General features: G+C 41.6%; 1 long non-coding RNA gene across 1 annotated transcript; it reads right to left on the minus strand.

The window, feature by feature from the left end:
• Positions 1-1,244: 1,244 nt before the first annotated feature.
• On the minus strand, positions 1,245-25,426 carry LOC125465694 (uncharacterized). The gene is made up of 3 exons (XR_007250298.2): positions 25,316-25,426; positions 3,436-3,548; positions 1,245-1,881 (listed from the first exon to the last, which is right to left on the minus strand). It is a non-coding gene; the product is annotated as an uncharacterized LOC125465694 (long non-coding RNA).
• Between the last annotated feature and the right edge of the window lie 261 nt (positions 25,427-25,687).

Raw genomic sequence — 25,687 nt, forward strand, 5'->3', positions numbered from 1 at the left:
GCACCAAATCATCTGTACCTCAAACTTGCAGCTGTTTCCAGAATCGTCTGGCATGAGTGTCAGTTAATTATGTTCCAAAATTACATCCTTTCAACTAACTTTTAAACCATTTCTTTCTCATTTCAGTCCACTGTTTTTAAAAGCACAAAATAAAAAGATAAGCCCTTAGGTTACAGAGGTTGAATGGCATAGCACAGCTCCTATTTCATATATTAATATGTGGATCATGTTTATGTTGCTGGCATGCTGACTTATCAAAATTGACCAAGACACAAGCTTTGTTCCAGAGGGCATTGAGCACTTGGCAGTTTAAGGTATGGACTGTACCCTGACTACTATGCATGACCCCAGTAGCAGTCTGATTGGAAATGGAGGGTAATCATTTCAACTGTCCCCACTAAAACTACGCATCTGCTGACTCTGAGCCGATTTGCTGGAACCAGGAGTTGGAGGCATATCATATCATGGCATTCTTCAAAGTTTCCTCAATTGTGTGTTCTTGCAAGTTCCAGAGTTTAGAAACAAAAATGTCCAGTTGAATATTAATGGGTTGCCACATGCATCTCATTTTGTGCCTTGATCCTCTTCTGTAAACATAGGATTCATTATCCTTTATAAATCTCATTGAGGAAGTTTGCATTCTATATTGGATTTGAGACAGCCTCACTCATGGTCTTAGATGAATCGGAGTAAAAAAAAGACTACATAATTAAATACTATGCATCAGGCCAAAGTTCTCCTGGGTAAGAACTCTTTAAATGAAACATTTTCTTGCTGTCTTATTTGACGTTTCTTACACAGGATCCAATTTTAAGTAATTTGGATGGATCATGTTCCTTCATGTGCTTACTGCAAACAGGGACATTTAAGGAAGCTTCTGTATGGCATGATGAAGAAAATTTAAACTGGAGAAACATTCTGGAAAGTTCCAAATGACCATCACTTTAACTGATTGACTATCCATCATGACTCACTGTAACACTGCAACTCTTCTGTCTTTATTATCTTTATTTGTCTGAGCACTGCAGTAACACATGATAATCAAGTCTGCCCTTCAAACTGTGCAGACCATCTCCCTGAGGAGATTCAGTCATGGCAGAAGGGCTTTGACTCTGCTGTAGCAAAGGTACAATAATAAAAGACTCAGAAAAAAGTAAGCGTGTTAAATGATGAAAATGCCTCTGGGTGGCATTTAGCTTTATTAGCCTTTACCTAACACAGAAAGCAGCTAGAGTCAGGGGAACCAAAATGGCTGCGAGATAGATATTCTAGTCATCAGCAACATGACACTTTAAATGTTAAGATTTTTTTTTTGTTCTGGTTGACAGCTTGCTGAATACCGTGCTTAAAATTTCAAATTGGCCATATTTTGTATATATCAGTCTCCTGAAAGACTCATATTTATATGGCACCTTTTCCAAAATCACAAAGTGCTTTTAAGCCAACAAACCACTTTTGCAGCGAGTTATCACCATTGAAGGAAATGAGGCAGCAGGGTCCCAAAACAGTAACATAATGACTAAATGATATATTTGTTGAGATTTTTTGCAGAAGGGTAAATATTGGCTAGGAAACTGAGGATAACTACATCGTTTTTGAAATAGTGTTACTTAAATGGGTAAATGGAACCTCAGTTTAATATCTCAAACAAAAGACAACAATTTGACAATGCAGCACTCCTGAAGAGATGCACTGAATTTTCTGCTTAGATATTTGTGCTTTTAATCCTGCAGTGGGACTTGAACTGACAATATTCCAACACTGAGAACTCAGCTGGCATATCATTGATGTATTCCATGCTTCTTTTCAGTTCAGTAGTTTTATCTTCTCTTCTCGAACAAAAACAAGGTTGTTGGAAAAGCTCAGCAGGTCTGGCAGCATCTGCAAAGGGAAAAACAAAGTTAACGTTTTGGATCCGGTTACTCAATCTCTCTGTGTCCACACTGTCAAGGCCCTTAAGAGTCCTGTATCTTTCAATAAGGCCATCTTTCACCCTTCTAAACTCCAATGAGTACAGGCCCAAACTATTCAACTTCTCCCATCAAACAATCCATCCAACACCAGAATCAGCCTAGTGAACCTTTTCTAGATTGCCTCCAATGCCAGGGTATTTTTCATTAGATAAGGCACCCTAAACATTTCACAGTATTCCAGCTGTGGTCTGACTAGTTTTAGTAAGACCTCAGAATTTTTATATCCCATTCTCTGCGAAATAAGGTTTAATGTTTCATTTGTCTCCCCTATTACCTGCGGAGTTTGTGTACTAGCTATTTGTGGTTTATGAATGAGGACACCCAAATCCGTTCTTTAGCTTTCTGCAGTGTTTCTTCATTTAAATGATTTTCAGCTTCTACACTCTTCCTGCCAAAGTGTACAGTCTCACATTTCCCCACATTATATTCCTTCTACCATTTTTTCCCACTTGTTTAACCTGTTGATATCTTTCTGCAGACTTTTTGAATCTACCCCTTGTCTTTCCACCTATCCATGAGCTTGGTTATAGTACATTCACTTTCCTCATTCAAGTTATTAATTTATGTTGTAAATAATTGTGGCACTTTGTTAGCCACAGGTTGTCACCTTCAAAATGCCTCCTTTATCGTAGAATTCCTACAGTGCAGATAGAGTCTATTCAGCCCATTGAGTCTGCACTAATCCTGCAAACAGCATCCTACCCAGGCCCCCAGCCCTATCACTATAACCCTGCATGTACCATGTGTAATAACATCTTGGAAAAGATTGATTAGAAAAATAGATTAAATAAACTTTTAAAAAAAATTTCAAGAATGGCCATTGGGAAGGCAATAGCCATTGATCCCATATTAGTGTCCTGTGCTTCTCAGCCCTTTTGACAAATGAAATAGATCATTTATCTGTTTAATCACTTCTGATTTTGAACACCTCCAGGAAACATCCTCTCAACTTATCAATGATAATGGGAACTGCAGATGCTGGAGAATCCAAGATAACAAAGTGTGAAGCTGGATGAACACAGCAGGCCAAACAGCATCTCAGGAGCACAACTTATCAACATTACTGAAGTCTCTTATCCCTGAAACCATTTTTTGCAAGTTGGTCAGTCTGAGTAAAACTACTCTCTGAATTCAAATCCAACTGTGCCAGTTTGATTTCAGAATTTAGTAGTAAGAGGTTTGAAAATAGTTTGCATTTGCAAAGTGACCATGAAACAGTTCAATAATGTCTTTTAGGAAAAGAATTAAAGTCTTTACTCAGTGACTGATATTTGATTCCAGTACCACACCAACATGGTTAAGATAGAAGTGGTCCCCAGTCAACCATTCAGCTTGATCAAACATAGGTGAGCTAGGGCTACATAATTCCATCTAAAGAATATATATTAGAGAAAACCCAATCATCTGCATTACAAAGTAAGACATCCTGTACTGAAACCTGTTTAAAACACACTGATTTTACCTGTGTCTCTTTCTTGATTGAGCACGATCATGTTTGCCATTGCCCCTTCACCCTTTCTTTTCATGTACCTTCTTTATTTTGGCCAGTTCACATCTTTGTTCTTGATCTCCTCCCTGTAAATAAGCAAGATAAATTACCTTCCATTTCCATCTGCAAATAAATCTAGTGTGCAGATGGGACCATATTTTTTTTACACATGGAAATGAGTTACTTTGCATAGTGGTGGACCATAATGGCACTGCTTGAGTGTTTGTTACCACATCATGAATCCAGTTAAAGTACAAGACTATTTAAATGATATCAGGAAGGCAAACTCATCAACAACCCAAATTCAGTTCGTGCAGTAATTATGCCTCAAGTATATTGTGCAGGCTCAACTCTTGAATTAAAACATGTTTGCAAACACAAATGGAGGAAGTGGCAATTTCTCTGTACTAGCCTCAATCATTCTTGTTAAAACTGGGAGTCATGACCACAGATTCATTGCCTGACTCATGCTGTTTGTTTAGCAAGGAATATAGATGTGCTGTAATTGGCCTCAGCACCAGATGGCGGAAATGATTCAGCCAGGACACCATTTCTGGTTGCAGTATGTCCTGCTGTGGCGTGGGGACAAGTTCATTCAATCATAATGCTTGTATTTATACAGCACACAAATGCAGTAAAATGCCCCAAAGTGCTTTACAGAACCATAATCAAACAAAATTTTACACCAAGCGACCGAAGGAGTTGTTAGGATAGGTGACCAAAGCCTTGATCAGAAAGGTACATTGTAAGGGGTGCTTTAAAGAATGAGAAAGGTTTAGAATGTAAAAGGAATTAAGGAAGGGTGTCTTTGAGCTTAATCATTTAACAATATGCTGTCAATGCTAGTTGCAGTTTCATAAGAGCTGACTTATGAATTGATAATTCAATCAGATGCTTGAAAGCAACTGGCAGCTATGGAACCTTATTCCTTGGAGAAAACTATTAGGAGGAATAGAGCTTACAGCCCTTTACTTCTGATTGTTTTCTTTCTCTTTGATTTGCTCTGTTTCTATCAAATTTCTAGATCCATTTCAACTTCCAAACAAATTCAAATTCTGAATTTACCTGTGTCTCTTTCTTGATTGAGCACGATCATGTTTGCCATTGCCCCTTCGCTCTTTCTTTTCATGTACCTTCTTTATTTTGGCCAGTTCACATCTTTGTTCTTGATCTCCTTCCTTTCAAAGATCTACTTGTCTTTGGATTCAGATTTTCACCTGGAATTTTTTCCCCAAATTCATCATCTTCTGTCTCCATGTACATTCTCAACACCAAATACTAAAATGTGGATGAGTGAAACACCCTGCATTTTATAACTGTTCCCATCAGTCCATCTAGACCATTCTCTCATTTTATGTATAACTTTTATCTAAGTTGTTGGAGGAATTCTGAGGAACAGATTTTACATGTGTTTGGAAAGGCAAGGACTGAATAGGGATAGTCAAATGTCTTTGTGCATGGGAAATTGTGCCTCACTAATTTGATTGAGTTTTTTCAAGAAGTAACAAAGAGGATTGATGACGGCAGAGCGGTGGACATGATCTATATGGACTTCAATAAGACGTTCAACAAAAGTTTTCTGAAGAGGGTCCAGACCCGAAACATCAGCTTTCCTGCTCCTGTGATGCTGCTTGGCCTGCTGTGTTCATCCAGCTCTAGACCTTGTTTCCTCATAGTAGTTCGGTTAGCAAGGTTTGATCACACGGAATACAGGGAGAATTAGCTAGTTGGATACAGAACTGGCTCAAAGTTAGAAGGCAAGAGTGGTGATGGATGATTGCTTGTTCGGACTGGAGGCCTGTGACCAGCAGTGTGCCACAAGGATTGGTGCTGGGTCCACTGCTTTTCATCATTGATGTAAGTGATTCAGATGTGAATATAGGATGTATAGTTAGTGAGTTTGCACATGAAACCAAAATTAGAGGTATAATAGGCAGTGGGGAAGGTTACATCAGAGTACAATGGGATCTTGATCAGATGGGCCAATGAGCTGAGGACTGGCACATGGAGTTTAATTTAGATAAAAGTGAGGCGCTGCATTTTGGAAAGGCAAATCAGGGCTGGACTTATACACTTAAAGGTAAGGTCCTGGGGAGTGTTGCTAAACCAGGAGACCATGGAGTGCAGGTTCATAGTTTCTTAAATGTGGAATTGCAGGTAGGCAGGATAATGAAGACAGCATTTGGTATGCTTGCCTTTATTGCTCAGTGTATTGAGTATAGGAGTTGGGAAGTCATGTAGCGGCTGTACAGCACATTAGTTAGGCTACTTTTGGAATACTGCATTGAATTCTGGTCTCCCTGCTATTGGAATGATGTTGGGAAACTTGAAAGGGTTCATAAAAGATGTTGGAGGGTTTAAGCTATAGGGAAGGGCTGATTAGGCTGGTGCTATTTTCCCTGGAGTATTGGAGGCTGAGCAGTGACCTTATAGAGGTTTATAAAATCATGGAAGGTATGGATATGGTAAACAGTCAAGATATTTTCCCCAGGGTGAAGGAGTCCAAAACAAGAGGGCATAGGTTCAAATTGAGAGGGGGAAGGTATGAAAGGGACCTAAGGGGCAACTTTTTCATACAGAGGATGGTGCGCATATGGAATGAACTGCTGGAGGCTGGGTACAATTACAACATTTAAAAGACTTCTGGATGGGTATATGACAGGAAGGGTCTAGACAGATTTGGGCCAAATGCTGGCAAGTGGGACTAGATTTATTCATGACATCTGGTTGGCATGGACGAGTTGGACCAAAGTATCAGATACTGTTCAGATCTATGGCTCTATGTACAGTGGTAGTATTTTTAGATTTAATTTTGAAATAACAAGGGAAACGCACCAGTAATTTAAATTCAGTTTCTGTTCCCTGCTGAGTTAACTGATTTAAATTGACCTGAACATCTTTGGGCTAGAACTTTTAGTTTCCAAACTGGCACCTCACCTGGAAGTATGTAGGAAAGTCTTCACTGTCATTTGTTACAATATTACCCCACCCCACCCATGATCCCTGTAGTCATTTAGTTTAGAATCCCTACAGTGTGGGAACAGGTAATTCAACTGATCGTGTCCACATCAATCCTCCAAAGAGTATCCTACCTGAATCCACCACCCTACCCTAGAACCCTGTATTTCCCACTAATACACCTAGCCGACACATCATGGACAATGCAGCACAGACAACCGATCTAACCTGCACATCTTTGGATTGTGGGAGGTAACCCACGCAGACACAGGAAAAATGCGCAAACTCCACACAGACAGTCACCTGAGGCTAAATTGAACCCAGCTCCCCAGCACTGTAAGGCAATAGTGTTAGCCTCTGAGCCACTGTGCTGCATCAAGAGTGCTTATATACTCTTCTTATCTCAGCTGACAATCAAGTATGGATTTACATGAGAAGGAGATCATTCTTGGATGTCCATTTCAGCATTTGATCAAGGCATGGCAGTGAAGACGACAGGAAAATAAACTGACAAAGAATATCACTTTTGAAAAATCAGTTTTTTCCTCTGATTGGAGATCTTTGAGTTTATTATTAGATAGAACATGATCTGATTGCAATCTGGATTGTAATGTCATTCCAGTCATCTGATTAAGGTTTTGTATTTCACTCTCTAGTTATGAGGCAGTTCATTTTGATGAGAAGGAAATGGAGGAAAACAGTATGGGAGACAAACCAGATAGACTAAAATTGGGGATACCACAGGAGCTGCACAATGTAGAAAGAAGACAGCAAGAAACAGTATCACTGATCTTAGTCTGAGCATCATTGCGGCAGGTTTTTGTCCTCATTTGTTCTCAATTACCAAGTTGACAATTGTATTAACTCTAAATGAGACCAGTTGAACTTTCCAGCATTTGTACTGATTTTCCTTCTTGAGCCTTTGATCAGAGAATTTCAGAGAAGCAGAGATATCTTTTCAGTTAAGGGATGGGGGACTGAGCTTTATTTGTTCCTCTCTCCTTAATGAATCATAAAAATGTTAGGAACCCAATGGGGAAGACTATGATTGTCTCCACAGTTTCCAAGTGATATCGATTTCAAAATTTGACCAAATGTGACAAGCTGTATTTAAAGTTGTAATGGGAAAGTACTAAAATGCACATTTTGCATTTCAACATAGCCACAGTGGACAAGATGGTTCAAATCTTTCCAAAAACCCAACAGTTGTTCATTTGCCTTAGAGACAATTGTACTCCATTCCACTGGTGAAGGCACCAGCAATGATTTTCCTTCCTCCCTCTGGTTTAGGAGGGGAGTCAGCAACCCAGGCAAAATTCTCACTGGGATTTTAACACAACAAATACAGTCAGGACAATGCCTGAAACCCAGTCAGTCTCTGAGACGAAAGGATGGGAAGAAGTAGAAGTGCCACTCAAAGATATACCAGAAAAAAGGAGCCTATCATTCTTTGGTCAGACACACTTATGAACAATAGTCAGCTAGATGCAGCAGCCAGAGCTGACAATATGTATCAGGAGTGGAGGGGAAATAGTGTTGATTACCGTACATTGTTATATACATGAGCTGAGCTGAAATGAACTTTTTAATAGAAAAGGAACTAACTGTGACATTTGTAGTCTCAATTTCTTCTTAATACACAACTCATTTGGGTGCAAATAGCGTTCTCCCCATTTTAACCAGCATAATGTGGCTAAAAGTCCATATGAAGAAAGCAAGCTGCAGCACATAATGAATTAACACCACCACAATTACCCAAAAGGGACAACGAGCAACAGCCTTTTGCTAATGAACCTTGAATTGATTGCTACAGTTGAGTCTGAATGCTGTTTTTCATTTTCTGGCCTGCATAGCTGATAATGATGCTCGCAGCCTGTAATTGTGAAATATACTTTTTCTAAAAAAGACTATCACTGTCTTTTTCATGAAGTGCATTTTGCCCTCCCCTCCTTGATGAAGCCCTACTTGAAGTGATGTCTGTAGTCATGGCAACATCTGTAACCAAAGAAAACAGGTGCAATGTGATCAGGTGTGCCAAATGGAATTGTCTGAACTGAAAGCTGCATTTTCAAAGAAGGCTTTAGATATTTCTTGCTTCTATTTAGTGATTCTTTTCACTGCAGTAACTTGAGGGAGTGCTATGAGGGTCAATAATACGAAGCCCTCAGCACAGCTACACTTCATTTCCCTCAGTGGTATTGGGGGAAGGGATGGGTTGTAATTCATTTCTAAAAACCTGAAGTATTTTTATGTGCCTGACATTTGGCACAAAGAATACACACACAACAAGAATAGGGTCTCGACTTAACTTGTGGGGTCATCTTTTCAATTTACCATCAGTTTTTAACCATAAGCCAATCTGCATGACCTTCAAATTGCTGTTAAAAAATTGGCAGTGGCAGGAATCAAGGCTCCAAGGATATTTTGAGCCTTCCCTCTCTTGGATGAGCACTCTAAGCACACTAAGCTTTAAAACTCCTGCCCCCACATCATATTGAGGGCTGTCCCATTGGCCCTCTACAAGCGAACTGACTGTTCCCTAGGCCACTTCCAATATGGCAGGAATCCTGGTTTGGCATAAAAATAACTACATTATAAAATCTTCCTGGCTTTAAACTCAATTCACTCACACTCCACAATACTCATGGGAGATGAAATCAGCCCTATGAAAAGAATCTGGCTTTAATGTTAAACACCAAACAGAAAAGAGCTCCACTTGGAGCCCCTTGATATCAAATATCTGCACTCATATATGAAGAATGGAGATCCCCTATTTATTTTTCCAATGGCAGGGAACTATACTTCAGCTGAGTAACCAGAAGAAGGGACATTGTAAAAAATGGCAGGTGGGAAGAAAGATTCAGCACAAAATTTGGATTCCATCATCCACTTCGACTCTGGGCCAAATCTCATTTTGTTGTGTTGTCACGTAGACTAAGGCATCAACTGATTTGGCAGAGAAAAAAATGCTCAAGCTCAAAGTTTTTTTCTTAAATGCACGTGTGGGACATGGGTGTGACTGGCATTTATTGGTTATTCCCAAGTTGCCCTTGAGAAGGTGATGGTGAGCTGCCAACTTGAGCTATTGCAGTCCATGTGTTGTAGTTAGACCCTCATTCTCCTTACGAAGAAAATTCTAGGATATTGACCCAGTGACACTAATGGAGAGGCAAAACATTTCTAAGTCAGGATGTCAGTGGTTTGAAGAACTTGGAAGTGAAGGTGTTTCCATGTATTTGCAACCCCCCACCCCGTCCTTCTAGATTCCCTGTCTCTTGTTCAAACAACACCTGAGTTAAATGAACGTTCAGATCTCTAACATGGATGGGCACCATTTCTGGCATCTGGATCTCAGTTATGTTTAAAACAATGAGCACAAGCTTATGGTATGTTATCACACAGGACTTTATTAGTCTCTTTCAGGACTAACCCATTTTGTAGTCCATTTTCCAATTTGGGATAAGAATCAGGGATAACAGCGGGCAGGATTACCCCCTTAGTCACAATATTAGTCAGTTCCATGTTCTTTGTAGCCAGCTTCCTCATACTTCACTCCTGGTCATTCTGTTCTTATTCCTCACAGAATCCTATGTTTTGTTATTTTGAATCACCTTTCCTGTGACAGGTAACTCTTATATTCTCACATTCATCTACCAACATTGCTGTTTGCATTTTACAACACTGTTCAAGCAGTCTGATATCTGCGGCTCAGCACAGAATTGATTTTTACCTTCCCACTTCATAGTCAAATTGAAACAAGTAATAAACTGCCATAACATGTTCCCATGTACACCTTCCAGGATACCGAAACTCTGGCACACGTAAACGACATCTTCTGCCCTACTGTCGTGCTTATTCATCCCTCTTCACAGCTTCCTCCTTCCTGCAGATCATACCATAGTCTCCCTCTTCACAGCTTCCTCCTTCCCGCAGATCATACCATAGTCTTTCTCCTGATGTCTCCATTCCTTTCTATGCAGAGCTCACAATATTGGCAGTGACTATATTGCCAATTGATTACCCGCCACTAGTACAATTCTTAACTCCATCATGATGGGCTATCTGTTCTCCTGCAATATACAAGGTAACTTCTGCTCTAATTTACAGTTTTTGCTGTCTAAATAGCTATTGAAATTAAAATTATATACATTATCTTCCTGTCGGACTGGATGTTTCTAAGCCTGGCCCAGGCTCAAACCAATAGAACATAGAACATTACAGCACAGTACAGGCCCTTCGGCCCTTGATGTTGTGCCGACCTGTCATACTGATCTCAAGCCCATCTAACCTACCACTATTCCATGTACGTCCATATGCTTATCCAATAGGTTAGGAGACTCCCATAGCTGGGACTTTCTTTGCCTCTGTTACAGTTCTGGTGTAACTAAAGCAGAGACCAACATTGCTGCAATTGGTGGGCCGTTTCAGCAATACCATCTGCTTATCCTCCTTCTGACTGGATCAGTGGGGTCACAGGGAGTGGGGTTAGTTTCACTTCACCTGCATCTAAGAATAGATGATGCTCATGGTTTTTCTGAGAGTTTAACAATTTCATTGATTTACATGAGTTTATCCTGTTTGGCCAAACTCCAGAAAGGGCTTGTACACCATGCAATGGGGTCCGGTGAAAAATGCTTTGCTACTTTTCTCCTTTTGCACCATTTTGACAGCCGCTGCCATTTCTGCAGCTTGCACATCGGCTAATAGTTGTTGCACCATTTTTTCCTAACTGAAAGCTGTTATTTCGGGTTGTGAAAAGTCAAGTACCAGAAGGGTTTCTTCCAGTCCCCTTCATTGGTTGTCCTGTCACTGGGACATAACGGGTAAAGCCTGTGGAGTTTGAAATGGTATTGTGTACCAACATTAGGACAAACGATAAAAATGTTTTCCTCGTAGAATTATTGTGTTGCACAATTTTCCAAAGCAAGCCTTTTAAGGTTTGGTTTATCCTTTCTACTAACCACTAGGTTGTGGATGATACGCTATGTGGAATTTCTGATTTATTTCGAATAAAATCATCACATCTTGCATGCCTTGATCAGATTAAATGTTACATGGGAGTCCCTACCCGGTGAATATTTGCTAGACCAATATGTTAGCTGTGTTAGTTCTGGTGGTGACCTCTTCAACCTACTAAATGAAAGTATCAATAATCATCAGGTCCTATATAATCTATTTGCAAGTTTATCCAGGGTCGATTTACTGGTTTAGAGCGTCCTATGTTTGCATAACAATCTAGATTATTCTGAGCACACACCAAACAATTGTCTAGGTAATGTTTCACATCTTTCTCTATATTGGGCCATGAGCACAAACCTTTAATTTGCTCAATGGTTGTTTCTATCCCTTCGTGCCCCTGAATATCATGGCATGGTATATTATCGGATTATAGTCTTGGGTCAGCACCGTGTACTGTCCTTTCTTTAGGACATGACCATCCTTGAGTTTACCTTACAATTCCACTTCATCATCATCATAGAATCCTTACAATGAGGAAATAGGCCCTTTCGGCCCAACAAGTCCACACTAGCCGTCAGTGCATCCCACCCAGATCCATCCCACTATAACCCACCTAACCTACACAACCCTTAACACAACGGGCAATTTAGTCTGCCTAATCCGCCTAGCCTGTCATGATGGGCAATCCACCTATCCACATCTTTGGACTGTGGGAGGAAACCAAAGCACCCGGAGGAAACCCACCCAGACACAGGGAGAACGCGCAAAGTCCACACAGACAGTCGCCTGAGGGTGGAATTGAACCCGGGTTCCTGCTGCTGTGAGGCTGCAGTGCTAACCACTGTACAATGCAGAGTTTTCTCCTTTTCACATTTGTTTTAAGTCACTGTCTCAGTCTTGAGCTTGTATAAGGTCTTTGGCCTTAGTTTGATTGACAGTGATTGCATCTACTTGCTCACCTATTGGGGTTGCCATGGTTCCCCTCTTGGGCACCTTGTTTTGCTAATTCATCTGCTCGTATGTTCCCAGCAGGGATGATTTATGGTGTGCTTTTACTTTGATAATTCCATATTCTTGCCCTTATGCAGTTTAGATAATGTGCTTTAAAAGGGGCATATATGGCAAAGGGTCGTTGTCCACTGATACAAACTCTTTCGCTTTCCATCACGGCAAGCATTCAGTTAGACTACTGCATACATAGATACTGTCTGAAAATATATATAATGGTAGGGGGGGTTTGTCAAGATAACTAACCACATATGTTCTCACTGCTAATGTGGCAGCCTGAGTACTCATTGTGGCTAGCAATTTTAAAGCTATTTCAGACAGTGGTTTATGTAGATAATCTTCCGCATCGATGCTGCATCCTATTTTCCTACTTGCTTCCTCTAGCATTGAGTATTCATTAATAAAAAACTTTTTAGGATCTGAATGGTGATTTCACCTCCTTGCTCAAGCTTTCCCACTCTTTTGCTTTGGCACAAATGGTCCCTTGGGATTATCTGGTGCTTGGGGCTTGCCCTTATAGTTGACATTATCAGTAAGAAAAACAGGCACCTTGGTTTGTTTAACTGCAATTTCCAACCCTGTAACATCAGAGTTCATTGGCCTATACTATTCTGGCTAATGGTACTGTCTTATATCTGTCCATCCAGCAACAGCTGGAAGGATGTTAAAGGGTTTAGACCAATTATATATGCATAATGTTGCATCACATAGAAACCTGCTAGGAGGTGTCACTCACATAGAGAAAATCCCTGTTGTATGGGAATTAGGAGACTGGGTACATAGGCAACTAATCTGTGTGATCCTGCAAAAGGACCACCAAGATGGTCAAATCTGTCATAGTGACTTCCAGAGTGAAAGGCAGCTCAATGTCTAAAATCTGCAAGGCCAAAGCCTTGGCCAGGGCCTGTTTTAATTCTGAAATGCACTGCGTGTGTTGTTGAGTCCACAGCCATGGGCATCTTTATCAAAAGGTTGGGCAGGGAGAAGGCTTTGGCAGTGAAACCATTAGTGTGGTCCCAGCAACACCCCACTAGTCTTAGAAAGGATCAAAGGGGTGTCACATCTATTGGAGTGGGATAATTGCCTCAAAATGTTTTGTTTCAGTTTCTCTTGGGATATAATGGGTTACTACCGTTCCCAAATACATAAGCTGAGATTTCATAATCTGGGCCTTTATCAGGTTAACCTTTAGTCCTAAAGAGGTAAGGGGGGGGCGGGGGGGGGGGAATGGTGGTTAACAATTTACTAAGGAGCTGGAGATGTTCTTTCCTAGCATTAGTTTGAAGGATTAAATTAGCCACATATTGGATCAGACATTCAGATCGCAGAAAACGATCAAGTCCCTTGTGTTAGTCACTGACAGAAAATCGAAGGAGAGTTGTGGAATCCCTGAGGTAAGCAGGTCCAAGTATGTTATTGGCCCCGAAATGTGAATGCAAGTTTATATTGGCACTCATGTTTTAAGGGAAAAATCTGTTACTAATACCTAGGACAGTAAATTATGGGGCCGTGGGCTTATTTCATCACAGTTTTTGGACTATTTGCTGCTGTAGGTGCAGTTAGCAGGGTGATATTGTTGGTAATCAATTGTTAATCTTCAGGAGCCATCCAGCTTCCTAACTGGCCAAATGAGTGAGTTCTATGTTGACACCACAAGGTGTAACACTCGTTGTTGTAACAAGCTGATGGCTATCTTTAAGATTTCACTTTCCACTTGTTTGGAAAACCTATACTGCTTTTTGCTGCCCGGGCTCTGGACCTACAATGAGGACAATCAGGACCACTTCACCCAGCGTAGCAAATGCAGATAAATGTTTTTCAATTATTTCTTGTCATCCTTGATCATCAAGTATCTCCATGGGTTTAAGCCAAAATTTCCTGATTGTACAGATTCTGTCGATCATCTCTCCCATTTGCAAAACACAACCATTTGCAGGATCAGACGATAGATTACAAATCCTCATCATAGAGTCATACAGCACAGAAACAGACCCTTCAATGCAACCAGTTCATGCCGAACGTAATCCCAAACTAAACACGTCCCAACTGTCTGCTCCTGGCCCGTATCCCTCCAAACCTTTCCTATTCATATATCCATCCAAATGTCTTTTAAACATTGTAGTTCTATCCACATGCACCACTTCCTCAGGAAGTTTAATCCACATGCAAACCACCTTCTGCATAAAATATTTGCCCCTCATGTTTTTTTAAAATCTCTCTCCTCTCACCGTAAAGATGTATCCCCTAGTCTTGAAATCCCCCATCCTAGGAAGAGACAACTACCATTAACTTTATCTAAACCCCTCATGACTTTATAAACTTATATAAGGTTGCCTCTCAATTTCCCACACTCCACTGAAAAAAATCCCAGCCTTTCTTTAAAACTCAAACCTTCTGTACCAGGTAACATTCTGGTAAATCTCTCTTGAACCCTCTCCAGCTTACTAGTATTCTTCCTATAACTGGGCAACCAGAACTGGACACTGTGTTCCAGAAGTAGCCTCATCAATGTCCTGCACAATCTCAACATAACGTGCCCAACTCCTATACTCAGAGGATTTGGCAATGAAGGCAATCGTGCCAAAAGCCTTTTTAAACACCCTGTCTTTATGTGACACAAACTTCAAAGAATTATGTACCTGAATCCCTAGATCTCTGTTCTACAACACTACCCAATGCCCTACCATTAATTGTATTAGTCCTCCCTATGCTTGTTGTACCAAAATGCAATATCTCACATTTAGCTAGATTGAACTCCATCTGTCATTTTACAGCCTATTGACCCATTTGATCAAGATCCCTCTGTAATCTTAGAAAACTCTTGGTGTCATTTTTGGTGTGATAAACAAACTTACTAACCATACCTTCTTTATTCTCAACTAAATCATTTTTCTGAATGACAAACAAAAGAGGTCCAGAACCCATCCCTGTGGAACACCACTAATCACAGGCCTCCAGTCCGAAAAGCAACCTGCCACCACCACGCTCTGTCTCCTACCATGAAGCCCATTATGTATCCAATTGGCAAACAGACCCTGAATCCCATGAGACCTAACTATACTAATTAGTCTACCGTGAGGAAGGCTTTACTAAAGTCCAAAATATCTACAGCTCTGCCGTCATCAACTTTTTTGGTAACTTCCTCAAAAAAACTCAATCAAGTTTGTGAGACACGAATTTCCTCGCACAAAACCATGCTGACTACCCTTAGACAATTTTTACCTGTCTAAATGCTCATGAATGCTTTTAAAATCACCTCCAACAATTTACCCACAATCGAAGTCAGACTCATGGGTCTATAATTCCCAGGTTTCTCCTTACAGCCTGTCTTAAGCAAGGCTACACATTAAAATCGGAGAAAAATGTGCTCTGCATCTGCGAGCAAATTCCTTAATATTGCTAAATGATAGCAGACCAAATCTCCCAATCTAAGTGCTAGGGGATCAGTTTTGAGTCCTTCTTGTGAGTGTCCTGTGAAACCACTCCAAATGATTTGTTAGTGCATCTTGAAATACCTGTTCTTTTGGACGTGCTGAGGATTGGTGCAGACACCATCAGAATCCCACGGATATTCAGCGTGGCAGCCTCCTACCTCACCTTCCACAAAGGCTTGTCTCACACTGTCCCACTTGCGGCTACACACCCACATTGGAAAGGCCTGACACTATTGTGATCTCAAATGTAGGTGCAGGAGCAAAGGGTACAAGGAGTTAGTGTTCTTTCTGTTCTGGGCCTGCTGTCTGCTCTTAAGAGTAGTGGCAGGGTACCCAGCACTCTCTGGTATAATGACCTAAACAGCCACAACTCTAACACTGACTTTACTGTCCCAGACCTTCCCTTTGGCCTAATTTTCACTCCAGACTCAACCTCATCCCAATCAAAAATATGACCAGAAATGGCTAGCAAATGCTGTCGGATGCTCCCTTTCCTTTGCCTGCATTTATTCAAACCATCTACTGAATCTCCTTTATTACTTCCTACCACAGTTAATATAACATTCACCACACCTTGCAGATTTCCTGTCTTGGTGTTCAGAGGTTCAGGCAGAGCTGATTAAACAACTGGATTTAAGCACATCAGTAATAACTTACTTTCCTTCTCATCATGGAGCCCCTTTGCTGCTGTTTACATGCAAAACGTTTTTGGAAGTCGGCAAAGGGTTCAAAGATCAGGACTTCCTTCACTATCTCATATAGCTTTTCACTGTAAACAGTGTGCTATACATTACCAGTCCTTATGCTGGTAAGGCTGCAGGATCATTCCTATGTGATTCGTGGGGATATGCTGTGATGGATGGGAGGGTGCTGGCCTCTCTGTCCTGTAGGGTAGGAGTTCCCAAATTTCCTCACATTCTCCCTCTGTGCACTTGTGGCCACTTGATCCAACTCCCCCCATTCCACATTGTTATTCTTCCCATTATCCGCACTTGGTTCTACCATTCTAAATACACACCTCCCTGGATTGAGAGTTGTGATTTCAGCTCGGCAATTTCGCATGGACACTTTGAGTGGTCAGCAGCGCAAGGTTTATTTTTTTCCTGACCCAAGTAAAACTTTCAGGCGGCCTGTAAGTTTCTACATTTCTCAGTTATTTTGGCAATGGCTTGTTTGGTAATGTCACATTCACTGGCAGCCTCTTACCTTTCCTGATAGGTCCTTTCACATTGTGTTTGGAACTGATAGTTATGTCGTAAATTCAACTGATTTCTTTGTTCCTCCTCTGATACTTATTTGCATAATTTACCTATCTCCTATCTCACAGCTTCTGGCTCCTATTTTACTTATGTATTCTTCATTTCCTTTTCATCTAAACACTGTTTCAAACTTGCATTCTTTGTTTCTTTTACATGTAATTTCTGTTTTAGTCTTGCATTTACTGTTTCTCTTTCATCTAACTCTTCTGTATAACTGGCTACCGCTGTAGCTTTGCAAAGTTTGCGGACATGATTCACCTACTCTTTTCAAGCTTCCTTTCTGTACCTTTTATCCCATGAATCCCAGATCCATCAATACTCGGCTACGATGGTTGACCCATTCAGGCCATTTATGACTTCGGTACTTCAGAGTACTGTTTCCCACTTGCAACAATCCTCTGCCATTTTCTAAATGTTTACATATAAGTTTAGTTAAGAGACAAGAGAAGTGACTAGGTTTGGAGTCTTATTATTCTGCTCTACTGCAGAGGTCATGTATTACAAGAGTGGTTTTCCTTCACTAAGTCACTGTCCAGATTCTGCAAGTCAATGCAGAAGTACGTTGAACACTTCAAGCCTGGCATCTAGAGTTCTACCCTTAACTATCAACTAACTCAGTTCCTCAATTATTGCAGTTAGTCCGTCATGTGGATGAGTCAGGCACAATGTGACTTTAAGGCAATCACATCATTGTATCCAGTTACGGGCTTCAAAAACTGTTGACCCTTGGACTGAGGCATGAATGGCATAATGAACAAAAAGACATGCAAGCTGGAGTCTAGAACAACTTAATCTTTGTTAGTGTGTAAATCGTTTATAATGTACATGTCTTTCATTCTTAATAACGTAAGTTTCAACCCACCACTCTAGGCTGCTAGACTTAAACTTCAATACTACCTATGTTTGATGAACTGGCCAAGTTTGCTCTGACAATTCAATTTCTTCTGAGCTCCAAACTCAGAGACTTATCTTCTCAATGATATATCTCAAATTGTTGCTCCTGATGTCCCTTCTTTGTTTTCTTCCAACCTCACAGCAAGTTCAATGACACATCCATGCCCAGGACACTCGTGACTCTGAAATTGCAGGGTCACGTAAACAGGAAATTTCTGTTTCCATGATTCCTCTTATTTCTCTTTGCATCCACAGATATCAAACAACCCTTAGCAGCTTAGCAGTTTGATTTTACTTCTTCCTTAAACTGCAAGCTGGTCTGGTGTTTACGAAAATTTTCCCATCACGCAATTTAGGTTTCAACTTGTATCAGTGATAATGGGAACTGCAGATGCTGGAGAATCCGAGATAATAAAATGTGAGGCTGGATGAACACAGCAGGCCCAGCAGCATCTCAGGAGCACAAAAGCTGACGTTTCGGGCCTAGACCCTTCATCAGAGAGGGGGATGGGGTGAGGGTTCTGGAATAAATAGGGAGAGAGGGGGAGGCAGACCGAAGATGGAGAGAAAAGAAGACAGGTGGAGAGGAGAGTATAGGTGGGGAGGGGATAGGTCAGTCCAGGGAAGACGGACAGGTCAAGGAGGTGGGATGAGGTTAGTAGGTAGGAGATGGAGGTGCAGCTTGGGGTGGGAGGAAGGGATGGGTGAGAGGAAGAACAGGTTAGGGAGGCAGAGACAGGTTGGACTGGTTTTGGGATGCAGTGGGTGGAGGGGAAGAGCTGGGCTGGTTGTGTGGTGCAGTGGGGGGAGGGGACGAACTGGGCTGGTTTTGGGATGCGGTGGGGGAAGGGGAGATTTTGAAGCTGGTGAAGTCCACATTGATACCATTGGGCTGTAGGGTTCCCAAGCGGAATATAAGTTGCTGTTCCTGCAACCTTCGGGTGACATCATTGTGGCACTGCAGGAGGCCCATGATGGGCATGTCATCTAAAGAATGGGAGGGGGAGTGGAAATGGTTTGCGACTGGGAGGTGCAGTTGTTTATTGCGAACCAAGCGGAGGTGTTCTGCAAAGCGGTCCCCAAGCCTCCGCTTGGTTTCCCCAATGCAGAGGAAGCCACACCAGGTACAATGGATGCAGTATACCACATTGGCAGATGTGCAGGTGAACCTCTGCTTAATATGGAAAGTCATCTTGGGGCCTGAGATAGGGGTGAGGGAGGAGGTGTGGGGACAAGTGTAGCATTTTCTGCGGTTGCAGGGCAAGGTGCCGGGTGTGGTGGGGTTGGAGGGCAGTGTGGAGTGAACAAGAGAGTCACAGAGAGAGTGGTCTCTCTGGAAAGCAGACAAGGTTGGGGATGGAAAAATGTCTTGGGTGGTGGGGTTGGATTGTGGATGGCAGTAGTGTCGGAGGATGATGCGTTGTATCCAGAGGTTGGTGGGGTGGTGTGTGAGAACGAGGGGGATCCTCTTTGGGCGGTTGTGGCGGGGGTGGGGTGTGAGGGATGTGTTGCGGGAAATGCGGTCAAGGGCGTTCTCGACCACTGTGGGGGAAAGTTGCGGTCCTTGAAGAACTTGGACATCTGGGATGTGCGGGAATGGAATGCCTCATCGTGGGAGCAGATGCGGCATGCTGGAGATGGCCCAGGTGAACTGAAGGTTGGGGTGGAAGGTGTTGGTGAAGTGGATGAACTGTTCGAGCTCCTCTGGGGAGCAAGAGGTGGCGCCGATACAGTCATCAATGTAACGGAGGAAGAGGTGGGGTTTGGGGCCTGTGTAGGTGTGGAAGAGGGACTGTTCCACATAACCTACAAAGAGGCAGGCATAGCTGGGGCTTCCACGTAACCTACAAAGAGGCAGGCATAGCTGGGGCTTCCACGTAACCTACAGTCTCCATCTCAGGCAACCAGCTTGTAACTAATGTCCATTTCAAGCCCACCGACTCCCACATACAGAATACAAATAGAATACGGCTCCTCCCACCCACCCTCCTGCAAAAATTCCATCCCCTATTCCCAATTCCTCCGCCTCCGCCGCATCTGCTCCCACGATGAGGCATTCCACTCCCGCACATTCAAGATGTCCAAGTTCTTCAAGGACCGCAAATTTCTCCCCACAGTGGTCGAGAACACCCTTGACCGCCCAGACAACAGTCTGACAACTTCAATTTAGGGGCCATATTCTTAATTCACATTAGCTGGTATAACCCATAGCCATGTGTTAAATACACTGGGCTCATGTTAGTACTTGGATAAGGTTTTGAGGAGCACCAATCAGATGTCCCAACATTTAGTTACATTGCTCTTACTGTGACCCTGTAGCAAACAAAGTTGAAACCTAAGATAATAAAATGTGAGGCTGGATGAACACAGCAGCATCTCAGGAGCACAAAATCCTTATCAGCTAGATCTGGTCACCAAAGAACACCAACAGGATTAAATTTTGCTAAAAGGCTACAAGAAATTGAAACTTTTTGTCTTGCACTCATCAGCACTACAATCCAAGAAACAGACTTGAACAAAGGGTTACTATTGGTAGGGCCATCTTTGGCATAGAGATTCAGCAAGAACAATTAACTGTCAACCTTAATTCTCAGACCAGAAAGATAGATTCTGATTGGTTAGGATATCGCCGTGGGATTGCAATAGAGATTGGCTATCTCTATGAACTAATTCTTTCTGCCACATTGAGAAGGACTCCAAATTTGTATACATAGCCCGTAGCACGTGCAAATGCATCATATTGCAAACCTGACTGTTGAACTTGAATTGATCCTGAGTGGTGCCCAATCCACTGCAGATTACCTTGGATGGGGCAAGTGTTTGAGAAATTTGAACAACAGATGAGGTTAGCTGCTTCTACAGTATATATCGCCCAGTGATTTTATCAACTAATTGGATGCTGCTGTCAAGTCAAAGAAGACGTTTTGCCTGCCGCACAGATGTGTAATGTGATATACGAATTTCTGTGCTGATGTCATGCCCATTATGTAGGCCATATGTCCCAATGACTGGCAGACCATCTCAAACGGCATATCCTGTTGATGATTTGCTACCCATGCTTTCAAGCTTCACTATTAGATATGATTCTGCCATTGGAAATCATTCGTTAAATAATCCAGACTGTGGGGAATCACACTGGAAATGAACTTAAGATCATCAGTCAGGTTTGCAGTGTGATTCATTTATATAAACCTACAGCACCCTGTTGTAAGTAGGCAAAAAGAATTAGTTTCGAGAGATGGTCAGTCTCTGCTGAAACCCTATGGTGACATACTGACTAATTCAGAATCTAAGATAACAAAGTGTGGGGCTGGATAAACACAGCAGGCCAAGCAGCATCTCGGGAGCACAAAAGCTGACGTTTCGGACCTAGGCCCTTCATCAGAGAGGATTCTCCAGCATCTGCAGTTCCCATTATCACTAATTCAGAATCTACCTGCCTGGACTGAGAATGTAGATTGACAAGTAACTGGACCAAGAATTTGACAGTAACTGCCTTTGCAGCATCTACATACTAATGATTGCTCAACCAATCAGCCCCATCTTCTCATGCTGAACAAACTGACGTACTTCTGTTCAAGAGTGTTTCTTGTCTCCTGGTTCTGACATGTGCAAGATGAAAAGCTACAACTTCTTACCTACATTTAGCAATGTTTACATTCTGTACTACCAAGCAATCATTTAAATTGCTGAGGCAAAGATATAGCCATGTCCAGCAATGACAAAATTAGATTTAGATAGACAGGCATGTAGTCTTTCAGTGAATAAAGAGACATGGGGAACAGTTGAGAGTGTGAAATTGAAGCCAAAGATCTATTATGATGGGTATCGAATGCTGAGCAGACTTGTCGTGGTTTATCTGCTTCTTCTATTATGTCTTATGTTCTTCCTCATTTACTCTTTGCATTGTCACAATGAAGCTCTGTCACAGTGTCTGCTCAAGGCTGCATTTTGAATCCAGACAGACAAGAAGAAGTCGAAATTGAGAAATGTGAAGAAAAACAGAAATAATTAGCATTGGATCCTGAATAATTATAAAGGTAGACTGATCAATTATTCAGGATATTCTCTAATTCACAAAGGCAGAACAAGAACATTTTTATCATTAACAACTGTTGGATGGCCAATCACAAATTGTTTTTTGTTCAATTATTTACTAACATGCTATAATCTATTTTCTAAAATTTGATTGGTTGGGAGGTGTAAATTATTAAGACTGAGATTTAGCCGTGATGAAAATGAGATGTGTGACAAAGATAACAACCTTCTCCTCCATGGGAGCTAAGTTGGAAGGAACAATTGATTAATTTTGACATCTCGGCTGGTTATAGCACATGAACTGTGACACACGTCAGGCTCTTAACCTCCTCTGACTCAGAAACAGCTGCTATTTGATTGGTTCAGATCTAACCACGTCATATTCTGCAGATTAAAATCAGCAACAGACACACTGAGATCCACATCAGGGTATATTTTTCTCCATGCCTTGAGAAATATCGCAGCCTAATGCTAACAGTACTCCCCTACATCTAAGGAACTGATCATAAGACATCCTTCTAAAGATATAGATGTCATGAGAACCTAGGGATAAATTATCCCAGACCCTGAACAATACAGTCAGTCTTAGGTCATTTGGGAAAACATAGCAACAGAAATGTGAGACTCTCAACATCGAAAAAAATCTGGTTTTCCACACAAGATTTTAATGTTGAGTGGAGAATCTTGCTAATGAGCAGTGAGGGACTGATTTACATGCACTATTATCTCATTATTACCTAATCTCACATCACGTACGTGCAGCTTCTTCTCAGGCTGTGGAAAAAAATGTAGATGATGACAATTCCCATTTTGGAGTCTGAGTTCCTGGTCAAGTTCCTGCACCTCCCCAGCATCTTCTCTGGGCCTCCACATTGACCAGCATTTCCAACATCTCACGGCATACACCAAGGACAGTGAGCATCAGTTAACACTGTTTTATCACCACAGATGCAGCCAGACCGGTTGCGTTTCTCCAGCACTTTGCATTATGGAGGTTAGTGTTAATAAAATGTCAGCCTCACCACCTAATCATGGCAGAGACTTTTAATACAGCACAGCAATTCAATACTCACTTTGGAATTCAACAAAGGTTTACATTGCTACACTGCTACAATGTCACTTCGTACGCCAGAACAGACCCTCATTTCATTCTTCAGAACAGCGTGCATCTCAGGGCTCTTAGCTTGTTTCTTAGCACTTAGACACTCACAGCATTTCGGCCTTGCCTTAACTTTTAGTGTAATCTAGATCGCCAAACTGCTTGTCATATTTGGCAGCAAGGAGCAGTCAAGGGGTAAAATGATTAGTTGGGGGCTGGTCCATTATCAGTCAGGAAAGGTGTCTCAAGTGAGTGAATGGGACATGCAGAGTTCAGGAAGGGTGAGTAGTTTTGGGGCATTGTGTGAGAGCCATTGAGGGAAGATGCTGCAAGCAATATGAAGAGTGCTTGCCTGTAAACCTCAGTAGGAGATGGGTGAAATGGCAGAGTTGGGTTGAAGGTGAGGTAGCAGAGGCAAGGTGATGGCACTTACCTCGTAGAAGGTCATTAACATTCCTGTGGCATTACTGCACATTCCTCCAGACTGTAAGCGCACTGACTTGGGTGGCTACTTCAGACCAGAGTTTAAATAAGATGCTTTTGACTTGAATGCTGCAAGGTCATTAGATCAAAGAATTCCTACAGTGAGGAAACAGGCCCTTTGGCCCAACAAGTCCACACTGACCCTCAGAGCAACCCACACAGACCCATCCCCCTATAACCTACCCATCCCTGAACACTACAGACTTAGCATGGCCAATCCACCTAGCCAGCACATCTTTAGACTGTGGGAGGACACCAGAGCAAACTCACGCAGATACGAGGAGAACGGGCAAAATCCACACAGACAGTCGCCTGAGGAATTGAACCCGGGTCCCTGGCGCTGTGAAGCAGCAGTGCTAACCACTGAGCCACGGTGTCACCTACAGGTCCTTGCAGGCATTTCTTCACTTGTAAATGCAAGACTGTGTTCTTTGGAAATACATTCGTACTGAATGAGGTCAGCAGTGCTCGAAGGAAGTCAACATAGGTCACAGTGGAAAACCTTTTATGAAACTCCATGAAACTGACACAGCTAAAGTTTGGGAGAATTCAGCCTCTAGTGTTTGATATGGGTCTAGAAAGCTAATAAATATTTGTCTGCCTATACAACCTAAATACAGTCAGAATTGATTGCTACCATTTGCAATTAACACCTCAAAAGTATGAAAATGTTCTAAAGGATATCACGGGAGTATCATTAATGAGCCAAGGACATGTGGCCAAATACCTGGACAAAGGGTTTTAAAGAAGGAATGAGAGAGGAAAAGAGCCAGTGTTGCATTTGTGGGAATTCCAGAGTTTGGGATAGGCAGCCAAATGCTTGGCCACAATGGTGGTATTATTAAAATCAAAGATTGAGGCCGGAATTGGAGGAGATCAGAGAACTCAGCAGGTTGTTCGATTGAAGGAGATTACAGAGGTAGGGTGACAGAACTTAAATTTGTCTTTGCTCATTCCCAAAACAACATCTGAATAAAGATAAGAATATACATCTAAATTATTCCATGCATTATCCATGCTTTGCTGTTTATATTCTAATATAGAATGTCTACACCTGCCACTCAGCACTGCCTCCCTCTTCCCTTCAGTCAGTAAACATTTGACAATTGATGAGTGTTGAAGCAGAATTATTTGCCCAGATATTTCCGCATCCGAACAAAGTAGGAGCTTTGCAGACCAAATAATCTCCAGGCTCACAACAAATTTGGGAGAACAAGTTCCAACAATACATATAAAAGCTAAATGTCAGAGATTCCTTGGTCCCACACTTGAAGAGTGAACACATGGCTTTTCATCTTATTAATATTATTTGATTATCAACATTTGTGTTTAACATTGAGGTGGTTAGCATAAAAGTGGTTTAACATAGAAGAATATAGTGGTTTTTAATAAATGTTTATTTCAACACAAGTTCGATGATTGACATTTTCTGTGAATATTAATGAAAAGTGTGCCGGTTGTTACTATTGAGATAGGCTTAAGGGCTAAGGGAAATTTTTGGACAAATGGTGCTTTGAGCTTGTCGCAATTATTTTTTATTGACAAACCAGTTTTCAAGGCTACTCTATGTGTTATAATTGTTGATGTCAAGGCGCATATGACAATATGGTCAGCAAAACTCAAATTAACATGTATGATCGAACGTCCTGCTGATTCTAAGATTTACAGCATCTTTAAGTTATTTTCCATGAAGGAAGCAAATTTCTTTTCTTTATACTTACCTGCTCCAATTTTCTCTCTTGTTTACCCTCTATTGAAGCTCTTGAGTCTTGTTGAGTATAATCTTGTTCAAGTTCTTCATATATGAGCCTGGTCTGAGCGTAGGCAGCCTGATCCACTAAGGTGTGCAACACAGCCCAGAAATGATTCTGACCTAATTCAATGTTTACACAATTCACTTTCTAAAAGCTCTTAGACAGCAACCATGAGCAGATTGCAGTTGATTTATTAATATCTTTCACACCACACATTCGAGCACGTGCATAGAATCTTTAGTAGCTGAGTAGGGTGGTGTAGTAGTTATGTTAATGAACTGGTAATTCCAGAAATATTAATTAAAATCCCACTTTGAATTGAGGGAAATAAATTAAGAG

Source organism: Stegostoma tigrinum, chromosome 30 (assembly GCF_030684315.1).
Source record: "Stegostoma tigrinum isolate sSteTig4 chromosome 30, sSteTig4.hap1, whole genome shotgun sequence".
In the NCBI taxonomy this organism is placed as follows: domain Eukaryota; kingdom Metazoa; phylum Chordata; class Chondrichthyes; order Orectolobiformes; family Stegostomatidae; genus Stegostoma; species Stegostoma tigrinum.